The 16,951-nt window shown below is 38.8% G+C and overlaps 1 protein-coding gene across 7 annotated transcripts in view; it reads left to right on the plus strand.

Annotated features, from left to right (window-relative positions):
• Positions 1-16,951, plus strand: part of LOC105196472 (fat-like cadherin-related tumor suppressor homolog) — a 408,331-nt gene that overhangs the window by 36,520 nt on the left and 354,860 nt on the right. Inside the window, exon 2 of one of the 7 annotated variants that reach the window (XM_026135345.2) lies at positions 11,847-11,937. The exons of the other annotated variants lie outside the window; for them this stretch is intronic. The gene's annotated coding sequence lies outside the window, so the exon portion shown is untranslated. The remainder of the gene's footprint in view (positions 1-11,846; positions 11,938-16,951) is intronic. 7 annotated transcript variants of the gene reach the window in all.

Genomic DNA, 16,951 nt, shown 5'->3' on the forward strand with positions numbered 1-16,951 from the left:
TCGTTGCAGCAGGAAGCGACTCTCGGGCGGAATTCGAAATTACATGTTAAATCAGGAAGGAGCGTTCTGGCAGATAATATGCAAATGCGCCGCCTCCCCTGCATCAATACAAGGGAAATTTATTGCCAGCGGATTTCATCGGACTACATGTGTAGCTATCGATTCTACTGTTGCTGTAACTGATGATTATACGCTCACATGCTCGGAATCACTTAGTAATATAATGATTAAAATAATCGAGTCTCTCTCTCTCTCTCTCTCTCTCTCTCTCTTCTGTTGCCGCCTGATGTTCACATTTCAAGTCTCGCTTGTTTAAACAAATGTGGGACAGCAACTATTCGCGCTAGACGCTCTATTGGAATACCGTTCATTGTTTCCGATATTTACGACCTCTATGCTTCGATTCGCGCGTCTAAATCAAACTGGATGGCTGTACCAGCCTGGCGCGTGATAGAGGCATGGCCTTTACTGTACGGGCTAGAACCCTTCGACAGAGAGAGAGAGAGAGAGAGACTCGCGCTTAATCAAGTCGCATGTAACGCGCCGACTGTCGAGCGAGCTCAAGCGGTGCCGCTTTAACTAGGCATGAACCTTGGGCTTACCCTTGAGATTGTAATTCTATCTCGTCACAGATCGGTTGCCCCATATGTCACCTTAGCCCTCTCGTGTCACCATTGTGCCGACTCTTTCCACCACCTTACATCTAACATGCGAGATCTTGACAATACGAATCATGCCTCACTAGTTGTACAAAAGAAGGGCTACTCGATTTCCGCGAGTCCACAGATTAGAGGAGACGGACACTAGCTGTAGAAATATTTTATATACTTTGTACATTTTGTACGCGAGCACATCGATAAGCACTTCAAAGAATTTCTGAAAATCAATTGCGCACTGATAAAGAAGAGTTTGATAATAATAATCGAGCGTTAATGAAATAATTTCAATTAAATATGTGATTAATATAATCAAATATTTAGTACTAGTTAGTATTTATTTTAATACTAACCAAACATAATTACGGTAATCAATCGGTTACTAAATTATTACCAAGAAAACAGATTATTAAATATTTGGTTAAATTAATTGAATGTTTAATTGAACTTATTTTATCAAGACTTAATAACTATCATCTAAGCTTGATTATTACTATAAAATGTTTTTTTAATGCGGAACGAAAGTACCTCCGCGATAATCGTTAGACAATTTTGTTCTGCAGTCTCAAAGATCAAACGCGAGATTAGATCTGTCGTACTTATTATTCCGGACAATAAGAGGTACGTTGTTTCATTTCCTAAAGCATCCTTTAATATCGCGCTCGCAATTGCGTGAACAAAGGCGCTTTACATGCTTGCGTGGAATGGCACGAGGTCGGGTTGCTCTTCAGTTCCTTGTAATGCGGCTTATACTGGATATATATACGTGAATGCGCGTACAGACATGGCCTGCCTATACTGTTGCCAGTAATTCTGACGATATCTCGTGCCGTATACCTTCGCATTCGCAGCGCAGTGTTACGAGGGCTAGACTAATACGGCATTCCAGCGATATCTCCGCGCACGCCGCGAAAGGGTTAGGATTGAAATAGAAATCCCGGAACTTGTAATGACGCCCATATGTTTTACGATAGTGAGCCATGTGCGAAGTGTATTAGAATATCGATAGCCGGTATATTGCATTTTTTTTTTTTGTTACTTTGCAACCGCCTATGTACGATATTCGCGAGTTCACGTTCGCGGAAATCGTGCCGATGTAGTAACCATAAATGGCATGGGAATAACTTATCCGAAGGGGGAATAATGCATAAAAGAACCGTATTGACTTTTTGTTATACGACTTGTTTTTCGAACTTCGGGCATCATAACGAGCGAGGCAAGCCGCAGAGAATTGGCAATAATCGTTGATTTATGACGTGTTTAGTAAAGTTATCGTTTCTTATTATCTTTTATAACGCTCGTTACGTGACCGTCGGTACACGAAAGCTCTGAAAATTCGCAAAATTGCACGATCTTGCCGCTCTTTGTGATTCCGTCCGCTATTCGCTCCGTCGAACGTCGAGCTTCACTCTCTGCGACGACCGTCCGGGATCAGGCCGTCATGCTCGACGGAGCGAAGAAATGCACGCGCCCCATTGATTTATTTATTGTTGAGCGCGCGACACTGACGCGCGCGAGCGGCTCATTCGCAGAATTTTAATTGCCTAGATAAAACCGTCGTAAAATCGCGCGCACGTAGAGGCGGCCCGCGTACACGTGGAGACGACGACGACGTGCACGTGTATTGACACGCAGGAAGACAAAGGGAATTACACGCGTGACGGTGCACGCGCACGTTCGCCATGTCGCTGCCTGTATACTCGTCTTCCGGACGCTCTCGCAGCGGCGAATGTAGCGGTGGCAACAGCGGCAGCACACGGAGCTTGCATTTGCCGCTGCTCTGAAATCATAAAACCTTATTACACGACGGATTCTGCACGTAGCTTCTCCTATGTACATCTCTTTGTCGCGTGAGCACGAACGCATCGCTGCGGATTAACGAGCTCTATGAGGTTTAATGCGACCCGGCGGACGTTTTTTGGGAAGGCCCGAATTTCGCCCGTGCGTGCATTTTTCTCGCACACGAGAAAACCGAGGGAGAGAAAGAGAAGAGAGAGAGAGAGAGAGAGAGAGAGAGAGAGAGAGAGACGCGTTGTCGACGAAACGCGACTAGACGCGACGACGATTGCGGTATGTGCGATATTAATGATGTCGCGCAATTGAGCGTGATTAATCGCGGAATTATAACGGTCACGATAATTAATATTGCGAGTCTCGTACGTGATAATCGATCGCGTCAAGCTATTGCGAAATTGCGATTGGAATGAATAGTGCTGACATGGCAATTGGATTTGTTTTACACGAAATGAGTACAAGTATATGCGTTTATTCCACATTATGACAATGCCAATTAAACCATTCGTGCTTTAAAGTTATGATAAAAATAGTTGGGGGTTAAATTACATCGCATTCCATACAATGATTTCTCAATCACTAAAGTGGCCGTAAGAGACAGTTAATAGCCGGAAGGAATTCACAGTTAATTGATTGCATCAATAAGGAAGATTGATTATTTTTCTTTGTTACTAGAATTGTTCCATTTATTCGACAATTTTGTTTTCTTTTACAGGAAGTTTAGGAAAAAGTTATTAATATTTATTTTAATAAGATTTTAATGTTTGACTTTAATGTTCAATGCTGTTAATTATGCCAATATTTCCTACTGCTGCTTAATGTTGTATAGGTAAATGTAATGAATTTTTTAAATAACATAAAGACGTTTTATATTTTCAAGAGAATTTTTTTATATTTGTGATTGTAATTGAATGTTAAAATAATTATAGTTGGAACTGTATTTTTATATGAGAAATGATTACAATCATTATAATTGCAAATATAGCTGGCACCGAAAATGACTGCAATTTATAATCAACTAAATTTAAATTATGTTAATTGTAGCTATTTTTTTGTAAAGTAGAAGGAGGTATTATGGCTCTTGTACCTATAATGGCCATTCCTAAATCTCCGTTATTAAATAACGAATTCTAGTGATTACTTATGAAATCGTAACCTTTTGTTATACAATGGCGCAAACGTGCGAATATACGATGGTCGATTTGTTACAAGGCATTTTTACTTTTGTGCGTTTTGCAATTTTTTTAAAATACATTTAGTTACACATACTTTTCATTCTTCTCTGTAATTTAATACTTTTATTTACAGTTGTATACTTGTACGCACATTTTGAGTTATGCAAAGTTAAGCATCGGATTTTGCTAATGCAGCTTTTTAAGCATGCTAACGTTTCAATGGCCTTTTTTTCGAAGTTTTTGTGTTGAAGTAATTATTTGGTTAATTGTAGCTTCTAACTTCTAATCTATAGCTTACATTACATGTATTATTAATTTTCTAGTACTGTAATCTATATGCAGAAGGGTTATGTGCACGTGCATACGTTTGCATATATTTTACAAATTTTTTCTTTATTTTGAATAATTATATAATTTTATAATAAAACACTATTTTTAAAATAAAACTAGGTTTTTAAATTTATTTTTGTGGGGTGACACCTGTTACTATCCCTGTTTTTCTCCAAGCTATTATATAGTGTCATCACATTTATAAATAACATCCTGATAAAAAGTACTTGATAAATATTTCAAAATTTTGATTAGAATAAATTGAACAATATTTATTGATGAATGAAATCGTCAAATTTTCAATTTAAAATATTCGTTATTAATGAAGTTATTGTACGAAATGTAAATGAAAGGCCATAATACCACCTTCTCCTTTATGTTATTATTACTAACATTAGCAGTAATAATAAATAAATAGTAAATAAATAATAAATGAAAATGCAGTTTTTAGCTTTAATTATTTTAATTTTAACTTTTTTTTTTTAATTATATTATCATAAATATCAAACATTTTTCTCTTAGTATTATTATGTTTATTGTGACAGCGAAAGGTTTTTTTGCTAGATTTATTTCAACAGTTTTGTCTGTACGCAACTTAACGATTCAGCATAGTTTAGCACGCACAGTTTCAACTTTTATGCGTTCCAGTATGAAGAGAAAGGAGGCTATAACTAAAGTTTGGCCTTTTTAACTTTCGCGATATTTCAATGGGACTCAACGAGATCGTGGTGTCTTGACAGCGCGAACGTATCACTGCAGTTGTTCGAATATTTCTCTGACCGTTCATTAATTATGCAATGCCTGCCCTCGTCACCCAGCCACCTAGAGTCACGAGGATCGAGGTAATCGCTTGGCCTTAATCGTATGACCGATCGATCACGCCGATAGACCGGCGGCAAGAAACAGACAGAAATCGTATATAGGAGGAGAGAAGGAGAGGAGACGGCAATGAACTTTGGCCTGGTTGGACCGCCGGAGTTGCGAACCTGCTTTTGAAGCGAATTGCAGTCGTCCTAGTAACTTTATGTTTCAGCGAACGGTACACGAAGTGCTCGGAACAAACGCGCGCGGCCTACGCTAATCGAATGATCGCGCGACTGCGTTCGCCGTCTCGCTGCGAAGTCGAACAATTAAGAAGGCAGTGGCAACCGGTTTTCTACGGTAGTCCGGACTTGCGATAGATACATACTGGGAGACATATGAGAACGCGAAGGTGGCTCATTATTCATGGAGCGATAGTTATCGAGGTGTGATATATTTTTCGCTATCGGAGGTAGCAAAAGTTGGAAATCGCCAGTGATTACGAAAATCGTCTACATATATCATTTCGAGACACTTGTATTTCGCGGCGCGAGACGTCGTATTAATTTTGAAATAGAGCGCGGACCGCGTGGGAATCCCGATGTATAACTCGTGCTGCAGTCTACCGCTGCGTGCGTGCGCGATAAACGAAACTGAATCGCGAAGCCGGCCGCATCTCGCGCGCGTTACCGCCAAAATCTAATCATACTTGCCTGCCCGCGTGTGACATTATTGTCATGCGCGTTCGAGCACTTTACACGCCATTTACAGCGAAGTGCAGTCGGCCGGTCAGCGGCCAGCACGATGAAACGACGCGTGCGGCTACGTCGCCGTCGCACCGTGTGCTCGCCCGCACGTCGGTTTCCCTTGACATTGCGCGCCGCGTGTCCGACTGTACCTCCTCGCCGTGCCTGCGTTTCGCGCGTGCCTGCTCTCTGCAGAGCGTTTCATTCACGCGCGCGCATGCGATGTTACGCACTATACGCTACACGCTCCCGCGATCTTAAGCATTCAGTTCGTTGCTCGAATCGTCACGGTGGATGCGAGACTGGCCGTCCTATTTATATTCAAGAGCCGCCAGTACGCCATTCACTCGCCATCGCTGCGCGACGCTTGTCGCTCCTCGAGCGAAAAGAGCGTTTCCTCCTTTCATTCTGAACAGCCGATTTTATTGGGGTTTAATCCGAGAGGTAGTTACCTACTTTTTTTCGCGATCACATATTCGTTAAATTGAATTGACAATTTCGAAAAGGTGTCACGACCTCAAATTCAAATTTTACAGAAAACGAAAAAAACGTTTTTTTTTCTCTACTTATTTAAATCAGCGCCATCAAAATTTGCATAAACACTTTATTGTTTATTTGTAATGGCTGATAGTGAAAATGATTTTTGAATTTATTCATCTGACTTAAGTTTGGACTTAAGCTCGGACGTGACTCTTTTTCGAAACTAACGATGTATGTTTATAAGGTGACTGGTTTTTATCAATAAAAAAAAAACGATTAAAATTGCCCAGAGAAAGGTTTATTTTTTTACTGTATTAAAGATTGAAAGTAGTTGGTAAAAATTACAAAAATTTAAATTATATTATCTGACATTGTGAACATTTGAAAAACAGTTGGATTGAATGTGGAAAGTAGAATTCCGAGAATCCAAAATCTTTTTCTTCAATAGATGACACCTTTTCGAAACTCATGAAACCATCTCAAGGCTATTTCTTCTCTTTTCCAATACAGAAAGAAAATAACCCGTTCTTGGCTAACGATGCACACAAGCGAGCAGAACAAGAAAACACGAAAAACCGTATTTCGAAAAAAAAATGGAACATGACACCTTTCAGAAATTGCCAGTTCAACTGTGCAATTTATTTGAGATCGTTGTGTATTTAAATTTATATTCAATATTTGTTTAAAAAGGTAAGGAGAAATGAAAAAAGTAAATAAATAAATACGGATTTTCTACACTGAGAAAAAAGTTGGTAACTTGCTAAAATTTTCAATTTGATTATATTTTTTCAGTCCCAGTATTTATGTATTTAAGTTAAGTAAAACGAAAACTGCTGAGTTTTATTTTCTCGTTGCTGTGGCGTGTAAAATATTCGAAATAGCTATGCGCTTGGATTAAACTATTGAAAAAGTTTGAGCAAACACGAATATGATTAACACCTTGCAAAGCGATAAAGAACGTAGATTGATTCTTAGGGAAGTGGCGATCATTTATTAGTATTGTAGATAACACGCACTGGAGAAATACGGAGAAAATACTGTATTTATTGCTGTCGTGCATTTCTTTATGCCGATTTTACAAGTTTCGATAGGAATTTAGGATAAAGGAACGTGGGAGTTTCGGGGAGAAGCGATTTGTCGGGAGACCATCTCTCCTTCAATCGCGGTCGTTAGGGAACGGACTTACACAGAAGGAAATAATTGCGCATCGCACCGTCGCGGATAGTATCATTTGCTTCGCATAAAATGAAATCGCTTCTAAATTTACTCCGCGCTCAGGCCATTCCCCGCATCTAAAAGTTTCCCCTTAAGTGAAGAGTCGAGGCCGGCCGTAAACTTCTGTCCCGAAAAGGGCATATTACAAACAAAAGAACAAGAATAATCGCATCTTTCGATCGTAGCGAGACGTGCTCATCCATTCACCGAGTGATTTAGCACGAATATTTCAACATTTGCCTTCCACTCGATATCGAGAAATTCTCATCTTTTTGACCCACTTTCTCTTTCTTTTTTTTTAACAGTCACGTATGCGACTTGAATTTATAAACGAGTCGAGGGACTCTTGAAGAAGTCCATATTGTTGCTGATATTAACGTCGCACGTAATACCGATCGGTTTATTCAACTGTTATCTGAAGGTACTCGAAGGAACGTAATACGTGTCAGTGACAGAGTCGCAGCCGATGCAGACACGTTTCTACCCGACATATCTTTATTTTCAACGATGCACAGGTCGTCCGATATAGATTGCGTACGCCATGAGCAATCGACGTTTATAGTGTAAATAGACAGAATAGGACGAAACGCGAAACCGTCACGAGGACTGTCAGACGCAGCTTGGCTTCGGCCATCAAGCGCAGTCGGTACGGTTTTGTTGGTTTACGTCGGAGGAACACAGAGTTCACTGCAGTGTTAGTCTGCGGAAAAACGACGAGCGTCGCTCATCCCGAAGATGAGTTTTCTATTTCCAGGGAAGATAGGGGGCGAGGGATGACATAATTTAATGATACAACGTGATCTACGTCGGAACTTCCTTCGCTTCCTTTTCTTTGACGATAGCAAGACTGTAGAAGAAGCAATCAGAGAGAGTCGACCAGAAAAGTGCGTGTCATTTAAGGGAATGAGCTTTCACGGTATTACCTGTGTCATCGAATTACTTTGTGCTATCGGAAGAATTTCGATTCTTGTACATTCGCGGAATAACAATGACAATTAATTGCTGCAGTTTTGCTAGGAAGAAAAGCCTTGGTGTTCAATATAAACTTAACCACGCATTCGTTCTTTTCTTAAAAGTATAGATTAATATAAAATATTCTTAATTTTTGAAAGAAAGATGAGGTTTATTCTTTCTTTTATAACATTTCCTCTATAATATATAACATAATATTGATTTTTCTCATATATGAGAGGAAATGTAATTTTAAAACATTGAAACATCCATATTGGAACATCCATATTGTTTTTTGCGATTATGAAAGTTAAGAAAATAAAATAATAAAAGTTATAATTGAAAACATGTATGTTGTCTGAGACGATTAGGTTACACTCTTGGAGCCTTTTTTTGTTACCACCTCGTCCATTATTTAAATATCACAATTAAGGTTTAAGCTTTTGAATATGAAACACTACACTCTACCGGCAACAAGTTAAATTATAACGATGTAATTGTTGCATACACAGTCTGCATTGAACGTCATTGTCTAGAAGTTCATTAGAAAGAATATATTTTTAATATAATTGATAATTCTAGAAAAGAAAAACGCATTCTTATCCACTTTAGAGAATATGTGTTAAGAGGGCTTGCAAAGTATATAAATTCATTCTCTTACTACAAGCGTACAATTTTTTCGATGTAAACTCAATCCTATCAACTCTTATTACATTACAGTGGAGCTTCTCATATCTGGAAATAATAGGGAGAAAAAATTGTTTGGATAAGGGAATTTTCGGATAATAGAATAAACACATTTTTATACACATTTTTATTAAATTTTATTTATTCAAACAGAAACTTAAATTTTCAACAAAAAGAACTTCATATATTTAAAAAAAAAAACTTAAATTCTTGATGTAAAGAAAAGAAAATTAATTTCACAATATGTCATGACATTCTGATAGTAGAACGTTCGGATGTTGAAGAATTCGGATGATGGAACTTCGAATATGGGAAGTTCTACTGTGTTTTCATACTTGCATACAATTCTCGATAGGTAATTTGATATAAAAACAATTTTTATACACAATATGTTGAGTACAAAGGTATATTACATAGATTATTTTATATGTCGTGTATTTGCTCATTGACTGATTGCTCGTACGTGAGTTTTCGGTAGGTCGGATTACGTGCGAACGAATCATCGTTGGTTATTGCCAATCGACCTACTGACTTTTAACAGGATACGTCGGCGCTCCCTCTAGATGAAAATTGACATCACCGTGTGATTTTCAATACGTGACACTCGTTCAAAAGCGTGTGATGTAACGCAGTCGCACGTGCACTTATTCGTCCCACGTATCTTTGTCTCTCATCACGCGAGTTGCGTTGTGCGTAGCACTCGCACTTTCATTTAACATTTTTTCGTTTAATTTACATAATGATCGTGACGATGTTTTTAACGAAATAAAATTCCTTGTGTAACGTAATGCAAAGAGCATGCAAATGCGGCGGATATTTAACTACTGACTGCACTGAGCATTCGATCGATCGTGAAACAAGGGACTACGCGAAATCAATTTCGCACGCAGTGTAATAAGCTTTAATCTCGATCTCCCCCGAGAAAGGGAGACTCTAATACGGCTGTGAGTAGTGGGCCGTGAGTGGTAATCGCGACTGGATCATTAATCTGGCAGGCGTTGCTCCGTGTAGGCCGTATCAGAATTCTCGACATCGATCGCTCTCTTCCACCTTGCGCCGACCAATTTTCCAACTGCGATTCGCGCGATCGTCGTTTGGCTCTCGTCGCCGCGCCACAATGAACGAGGAAAAGAAATTAACAAATGTATTGGAACGTCAAGCGAAATAATTTAGTGTCGAGATGAGATCTATTTAATAATGGATGGAGAAACATGCACGTCGTTGTACAACGTACGAAAAAAACGTGAATTGGTTAAAACTTGAAAAATAAATAAGTTAAAAAATTTTACTTTTGGAGGATTGAAAAAATTGTTTTTACAACTGCAATGCTAAAAACAATTAAAAATATGTAAACAATTCCTGATTATCTTATGCATTAAATAAGTGGAACATACAATGGTGGTTGAAAGAAATTGTGTATCTATAGGCATTTACATTTTCCATTTTGATTTTGAATATCCCCATATTCTTTTTTGACAAAAATTGAGATATTATGTTATTTTTCAAATAATTGGTTCACACATGTGCGTTTCTATTCTCTAAAACGGAATCAGTGTATTATCACCGAAAGACAGTAAATAATTAATGATGGTCAAGTTATAAGTGTAACACATATAGATCCATAAGATTTCACTGAAAGAATGAGTAATATCAGTGGGATATTAAATGGAGGTGCAAAGCGTGCGTGACGCTTTACTGAAGATTAATGAAATACTCTGCTTCTCAATGAAATCCTTTTACTGTTTTCAGTGATATCTTCATTGGTTCAGTTAAAGAGAATAACAGACGATTTTGGCAATTATTACGATCGTCGCCGACGATATTTCTTCTCGAACCGTGGTTGCTGTAGCGCGTAATGTATTTTATAGGGAAGACGTGGCATTAAATAATTTCGCGGTGAGACGTTACCTCATTTCTTCTTCGGAAATTAATGCACTTTGTTATCTTAGCCCTTTAGCCTAGTCTTCTTCCGCACCACATTGTCTTCTTCTCTTTCTCTCCATTACTCCCGCTCTTCGCTTCTCCATTATTCTACTACGTCTTGTTCCCGTGTGTATTACGAGATAAGCCGCTTTGCTTAATCTTTCTCGATGCCCGCGACTTCCCATGGGTGGAAGATTGGTGAAACCTTGTGTTCTAATATGTACAAGAAGCATGCCAGACCCAGGGAATTAACCGCGCCGTGCACGCTTTAACTCGTGCTTTGAATTATCGCTAAAGCCGTTTTACCGTCACAGCGTTGCATCGCCATCCCTTATCGTCATCAGGCAGATTATCGCGAGATGGTGGCTCATGAGCAATTATTATGCTTACCTTGCACATCGACTTAAGCTTGAGTTACACCACTTTTTCTGGGCGTATTAAACGGCGCTTTATTGCATTTTCCGCTATGTTTAACAAGTGCACATCTCGGTATTTAATGGCTTCCCTTATCTAACGAAATATTTAAAGCGTTTTTAAGTGCTTTCTTATTCCGCATCTAAACTATTAACGGTATCGTCACGAGGAGATTCATATGGCGTTAAGTTTTACTGGCGCGATGTAAAATGATATACGAGTAAAACAGCTTCAGCTTCTTCATGAAAGACTCTCGAATTAGCATTTTACTGAGACAACGATATCTTAATATCGACCTCAGCATATTTCCGCTTTAACCTAACCTAACTTAACCTAACCTTCTCTCTCTCTCTCTCTCTCTTCCTGCTTTTCTCTCCTTTTCCATCGCCTTGCGTTTTCCTGGATTCGCTCTCTTCATCAATCTTCTCGTTTCACTAGCGTGACAAGGTAAATATAACACGTTATGTTTTATCCTCACCTCGTATGTTTTGCTCGACTTATCGGAAACGAACGACGAATAAAATTCTACTTTGACCGATGTTACGCGATCGGCAGACCGGAAAGTGTAATGAGGCATTCGTGATGGCGTTTGCGTGTGTAGCATGCGTTAAACGACCACGCGCGTTCACTTGGCGCCATGTGTGTTATAATCGACTGTTACTTCTCTGTTGCAGGTGAGACTAACAGAAGACTCATTGAAATTATCCGAATGTCCGGTCATTATCGCGCCGTCGCGCCGCGCCGTGGAGAACGAACAATGTGCAGGTAATATTGCAGTAATATCTTATGTAAGACACGTTACGATCCCGTGATACGAGCGGTACCAATGGAATGACGAGCACCCATTGTCGTAATAATTGAGATACGAGCCAATAAAGTATCCTCGTGACGTTAAATCGTCGCCCCGCGAGTTTTACAATGTATTTTGTAATCGAGGCTGCTAATTGTGCCGTGCATCACGATCGAATCGCCGGAACTTTTACAATGGCGCTTGTAACGTATCTCCGACGGCGCCATTATTGTGCGCGACTTTGACGTGTTCCCCGTCAAGGCAAAGCGGGCCCGTGTAATTTCGAAGTTGGGCGTATTCCGCGATCCACGGGCCACGTCGTACTCCTCGTTAACGGCAAAATATGTTAATGCGCTCAAATCTACATTTTATGCGAGTGCACGATTTGTAATTGTAATTCATGAAATACGCAGCCTTTGCCTCGCATAACATTGTTCCTCGCGCTTTGCCTCCAAACTCATCTAACCGGTATTATTATTATTCTTTACGTGAGAAGACAATGAGGCTCTGTGATGAAAATTTGATATGTAGCATAAATACGGCAGACAGCTTCTCTATTCATTCTGTATTCATTGGTAACGTTTCTATCTCGAGAATTTCGCGACACATCATTTATCGCGACAGGTGTCTTCGCCTCTTTAAATTCACTCGGCTAGTTGGTGCGCCCTGAGGGGAGCGACCTTCGGTCGCTGTTGTTTGAGGAAAATGGCAAGAAACGACCGGCGCTGACAAAGACTCGCGATTCGATGGACCACGACAAACGTCTGTTACGCTTCTTACGCCCGATTGCATTCTCATTTGCGATTCCGCGTGGCAGCCTCTCGCACGTCGATACGCCGCGCCGCGCGCCGATGACTAAGTATTCGCGGAAAACGTCCGGATATCCGACGTTTTGAAATGGATTAAGGCGATGTGCGGCGACGACGACCGGCGCGACTACTTCTTACACGCCGTAAGATTGACGCGCACGTGAACGGAATGAAATCTCGGTCCTTAAACCGCCGCAAGATAGAGCTCAGACCTGTAATTTACCGTAAATTCAACTAGATTATTAGTCACTTTAGCTTGCAGGTGTGTGCGTTCGAACGTTATTAAATTTGGCAGGCGTGTCACAAAACGAAATGGTTTTCCCCCTCCCCCTTTGTTGTCACGAACGGTGTCATTAATCTTAGCTTTTTCATTTTCACCCGGCGTTTCTCTTGGTAGCAGTCCACGCGTGTCTAATGCGATTGAAAAATATTATTGCAAAATAATCGATTTCAGATAACGGCGATAAAATACATGTTACTTCTCGTCGAGTTATTCGCGGGTTAATGAGATCCTATCGCTTTCGCCAATTACATGAGCTTTTTTAACCCCCGTGGACTCACGGAATATAAACGGCGGGATCGGACGGAGCTGCTATTCCAGGAATGTCGTGTACGTGCTGGCGCTTTAGTGGAGAACCGCGCGCGCCGTAAAGGTATTTCTAGCCTAAACATAATAACGCTTAAACAACACTGTGGTACACGTCTCGGGTTATCATTTTTGCCTCTTTAATGCCATTGACCGTACACAGTTCGCTCAATGAGAAACGCCTATTACGTTACGCGTTTGTAAGCGAGTCGCCATCAGCGCGTGCAATTATAATGATTGATCTTTCTACCTCCGCTGTACACACTTTTATTTAACGACTTGTTTCGCGAGTAACACTTCGTTCTCGGCGTAATATACGGTTCCACTAATATTTATACGATGTTGCGCGAGATATGAGTGAGAAATCAATAAAACGTCGTGTTAAGTGAAATGTAATAAGAAATCGGTCCCCGCTCAGTTCAATTACACGTTTTAATTCGATCACAACGCAATAGGTGCAGCGAGAAACATTTGTATAACATACTTGGTAAGATGTCGCGATTCTTCCGCGTTTGTCACTGATGATTTGCGGATTTCTCCGCTGAAGATTAGAAGAAAACATCCGAGAAGAATGTCTTATAGATAGATAACGGATTATTATAAATAATGCTAGTAATGCAATGTAAGTTGATTTCAAAGAAAACTTTTTTCCAAGAACTGTGTTCTTGTCGTGCACTTGCTAACGGACAGAACTTGTGCAGTGACTTAATATAATCGCGCGCGTAGACCATTTGTCTTGTCGTAACGATGTCCCTCTAGTGCATCCTGACATAAAGACACCGACTCTCCGTTTCAGATCTCGCGACTGTGTGCCCTCTCAGCAGCCAATGTGCGCGTGGGCACGATTGACGTTATTAATGCATTTATTCATAGGGTCAATTAAAATTTATATGAAAGAAAAAAGGGAGGGAAGAGAGAAAGAGAGAACAAGTGCGACACATGAACGGTATAATTGTTATCTCGATTCAGTCAATGAACTGTCGTGTTTGTCCTTAACTCGCGCGACGAGAAGAATGGAGCGCGGAAGACCCATAGACATTTATGTAGAGCCCTCACATCGAGAAACATAACTTGATTACAAGACGTATATGATTGAGTGCTTTTCAGTGAAACCAAGCGAAATTTCTGATTATTATAATAGGCCTCAAAATTTTAAAACTAGAATGATAGATTTTATTGTATGGATTTTTCAATATTTTTCATTTAATGGAAACTTAATACATATTAAATTTTTATCCGTACTAATAACAGCGTTTGACTCGCACTAGCCCTTTCTCTTTAATTATTAATATTTTTTTTGTTGAATCTATCTATAAATCTTCTAGTTATATTTACTAGACATATGTAACCAGAATTCTAGTTAACCCCAATGCACCCTAACAGTTCTGTTATTCTTTGAGTCGACACGAACACGTTTTATTTTACGTTGTAAACGTAACGTCCACGTAACGAAGTGGATCATGAAGTGCTAAATAAGTGTGACGTGGCTGACAAGAAAACTTCTTCTCTTCTTTGAGAACAGAACTTTGAAAAATCCATAGAAGTTTATAAAGACTAGTAATACAGTTAATTTAAATTTCTGTATTGAATGCCTTGTAACTACCGCATGCATTATACAATACATAAATTATATGGATGTATTCAGTTTTATGTATGATGCGCGTGACGTATCATTTATCCTTGTTTAACATTTAACGAACAACAATTACCTATATTATATATGATACATTATATACGCTTTAGGGGTGAAACAGAATACGCCCTATAAGCACACTTTAGACTCGTAGATTATTCTAAAAAGATTTTTTTTAATTTTCTTTCTTTATTATTATTTTTATTTCTATAAGTAGATAAATAGAAAGGAATTAGTCAATCAACTAGAAATTCTGATATATTTAACAGGAAACAGCATTAGATTAACATGAAAAAGAATGATGATATATTAAACAGAAAAAAATTAATCACGATTATCCAGTTTTCCCACAAAATTTCTGATTCGTTTTTGAACAGAGAGACATACTAGTTCAATCTACCAGATTTTTCTTTCTCTCCAATTAATGCAACAAGACTTTCAATGCATGCTATATGTTTTCTAGCTTTGAGTAAGTTTGATAAAACGGTAAAAAAAAACGAAATATGGGGAAGCATTGTTCTTTACTGTCAACCATGACTGTCAACAAATCGTTGTGCAGCCGACCTGCGCGAGAAAAGGACAGGCTAGTTATATAGCTGTATAACCAGCTACGGCAGCGGTATATAACTAATGCTGAGACTATCTTATGTACTGTGGGATGAACTCGAGAGAGAGAGAGAGAGAGAGAGAGCTCTCTCTTCTATTTTTATCGTACTTCCATACGGTTGATTTCGCAGGCTATAATTTAGAAAATACGTATGTGGAACATGTCATCCGCATCGAAGTAGGTCAAGCAAACGATGCAATTAGCGTGTCTCGTTTTTTTTATTGTCTTTGTCATCGATACCAATCTTATATGTCCCACACATATGTTCTATTACCTTTTATTATCTATGTAGGTATCGATGCGCAATCCATGTATTTCGGCCGACTGAGTATCACGCGACACAATAGCATCGGAAACCTATAGATCGGCTGCAATATCGCTATCGTGAATATATGCTATCTATGCGTTGCATAGTCACGCATAATATGTATTTGTGCAACATCGTATGTCCGAGGATATGGATATCACTTTGTATGAAATCCGGATATCTCTATTATTCGTGTTATAAGCAATTCGTATCGCAATACGTATGTCATAAGATCTCTTTATTGCAATAATATATAGAAGAAAAATGTTGTGTTAATGTAACGATGAATATTTTAAAAGTAACACGAATGTTGTGTAATAAATTAATACAAAAAGAATAGAACATTAATACAATTTGGAAATAAATTATGAAAGCACATTTTTTTAAATAAAATTCACATTTATGATGATGTTGCCACATATTTCATTCATTTACCTTAAAATTTACGTTTCAAAATTATATTATTTTTATATCATTTGTTTGTTATCAAATTGCGTTATTTTAACTAAAAGGTGTTAAATATCAATTTAATACAAAATATTTAAATAACACATTATATTAAATTAACACTCGATTGGTTAAGGAAAAAATTTTAACAAGGACCGATTTTAATATAAATACACAATTTTTTTTTACTGTGTGTGCAATACAAAAAGTATTTTTCTTAATATACAACTTTTTCAAAAATGTTTTCTCTAATGATGGAGTACGAAACGACGCAAAATCGCATGCGAAAAGTTTCCGATTATTCTCCATTTCTTCCACCTTGTTCCCCGGGATACGAGAGTGAGTTAGAACATCGGGCTTGTCACAAAACTTTTAATGAAAGTTCGCCGAGTCCGTTGTTAAATCTGCTCGGATAATTCGCACACCCATTCAAAACCGCCACAATTTTCAAGAGACTTTAGTCGGCAATTCACTTTTTCTTAAACGGTTCATTATACGTCTGAATCAATTAATATTGCATCCCATCAGACCCGAAAGTTATCTTAATAGCAATGAAAATAGGGGAATGCATTTCTGGTTACGTGGTTTGCCTTAATCAGT

The sequence above is a fragment of the Solenopsis invicta genome, chromosome 2 (assembly GCF_016802725.1).
Source record: "Solenopsis invicta isolate M01_SB chromosome 2, UNIL_Sinv_3.0, whole genome shotgun sequence".
Lineage (NCBI taxonomy): Eukaryota > Metazoa > Arthropoda > Insecta > Hymenoptera > Formicidae > Solenopsis > Solenopsis invicta.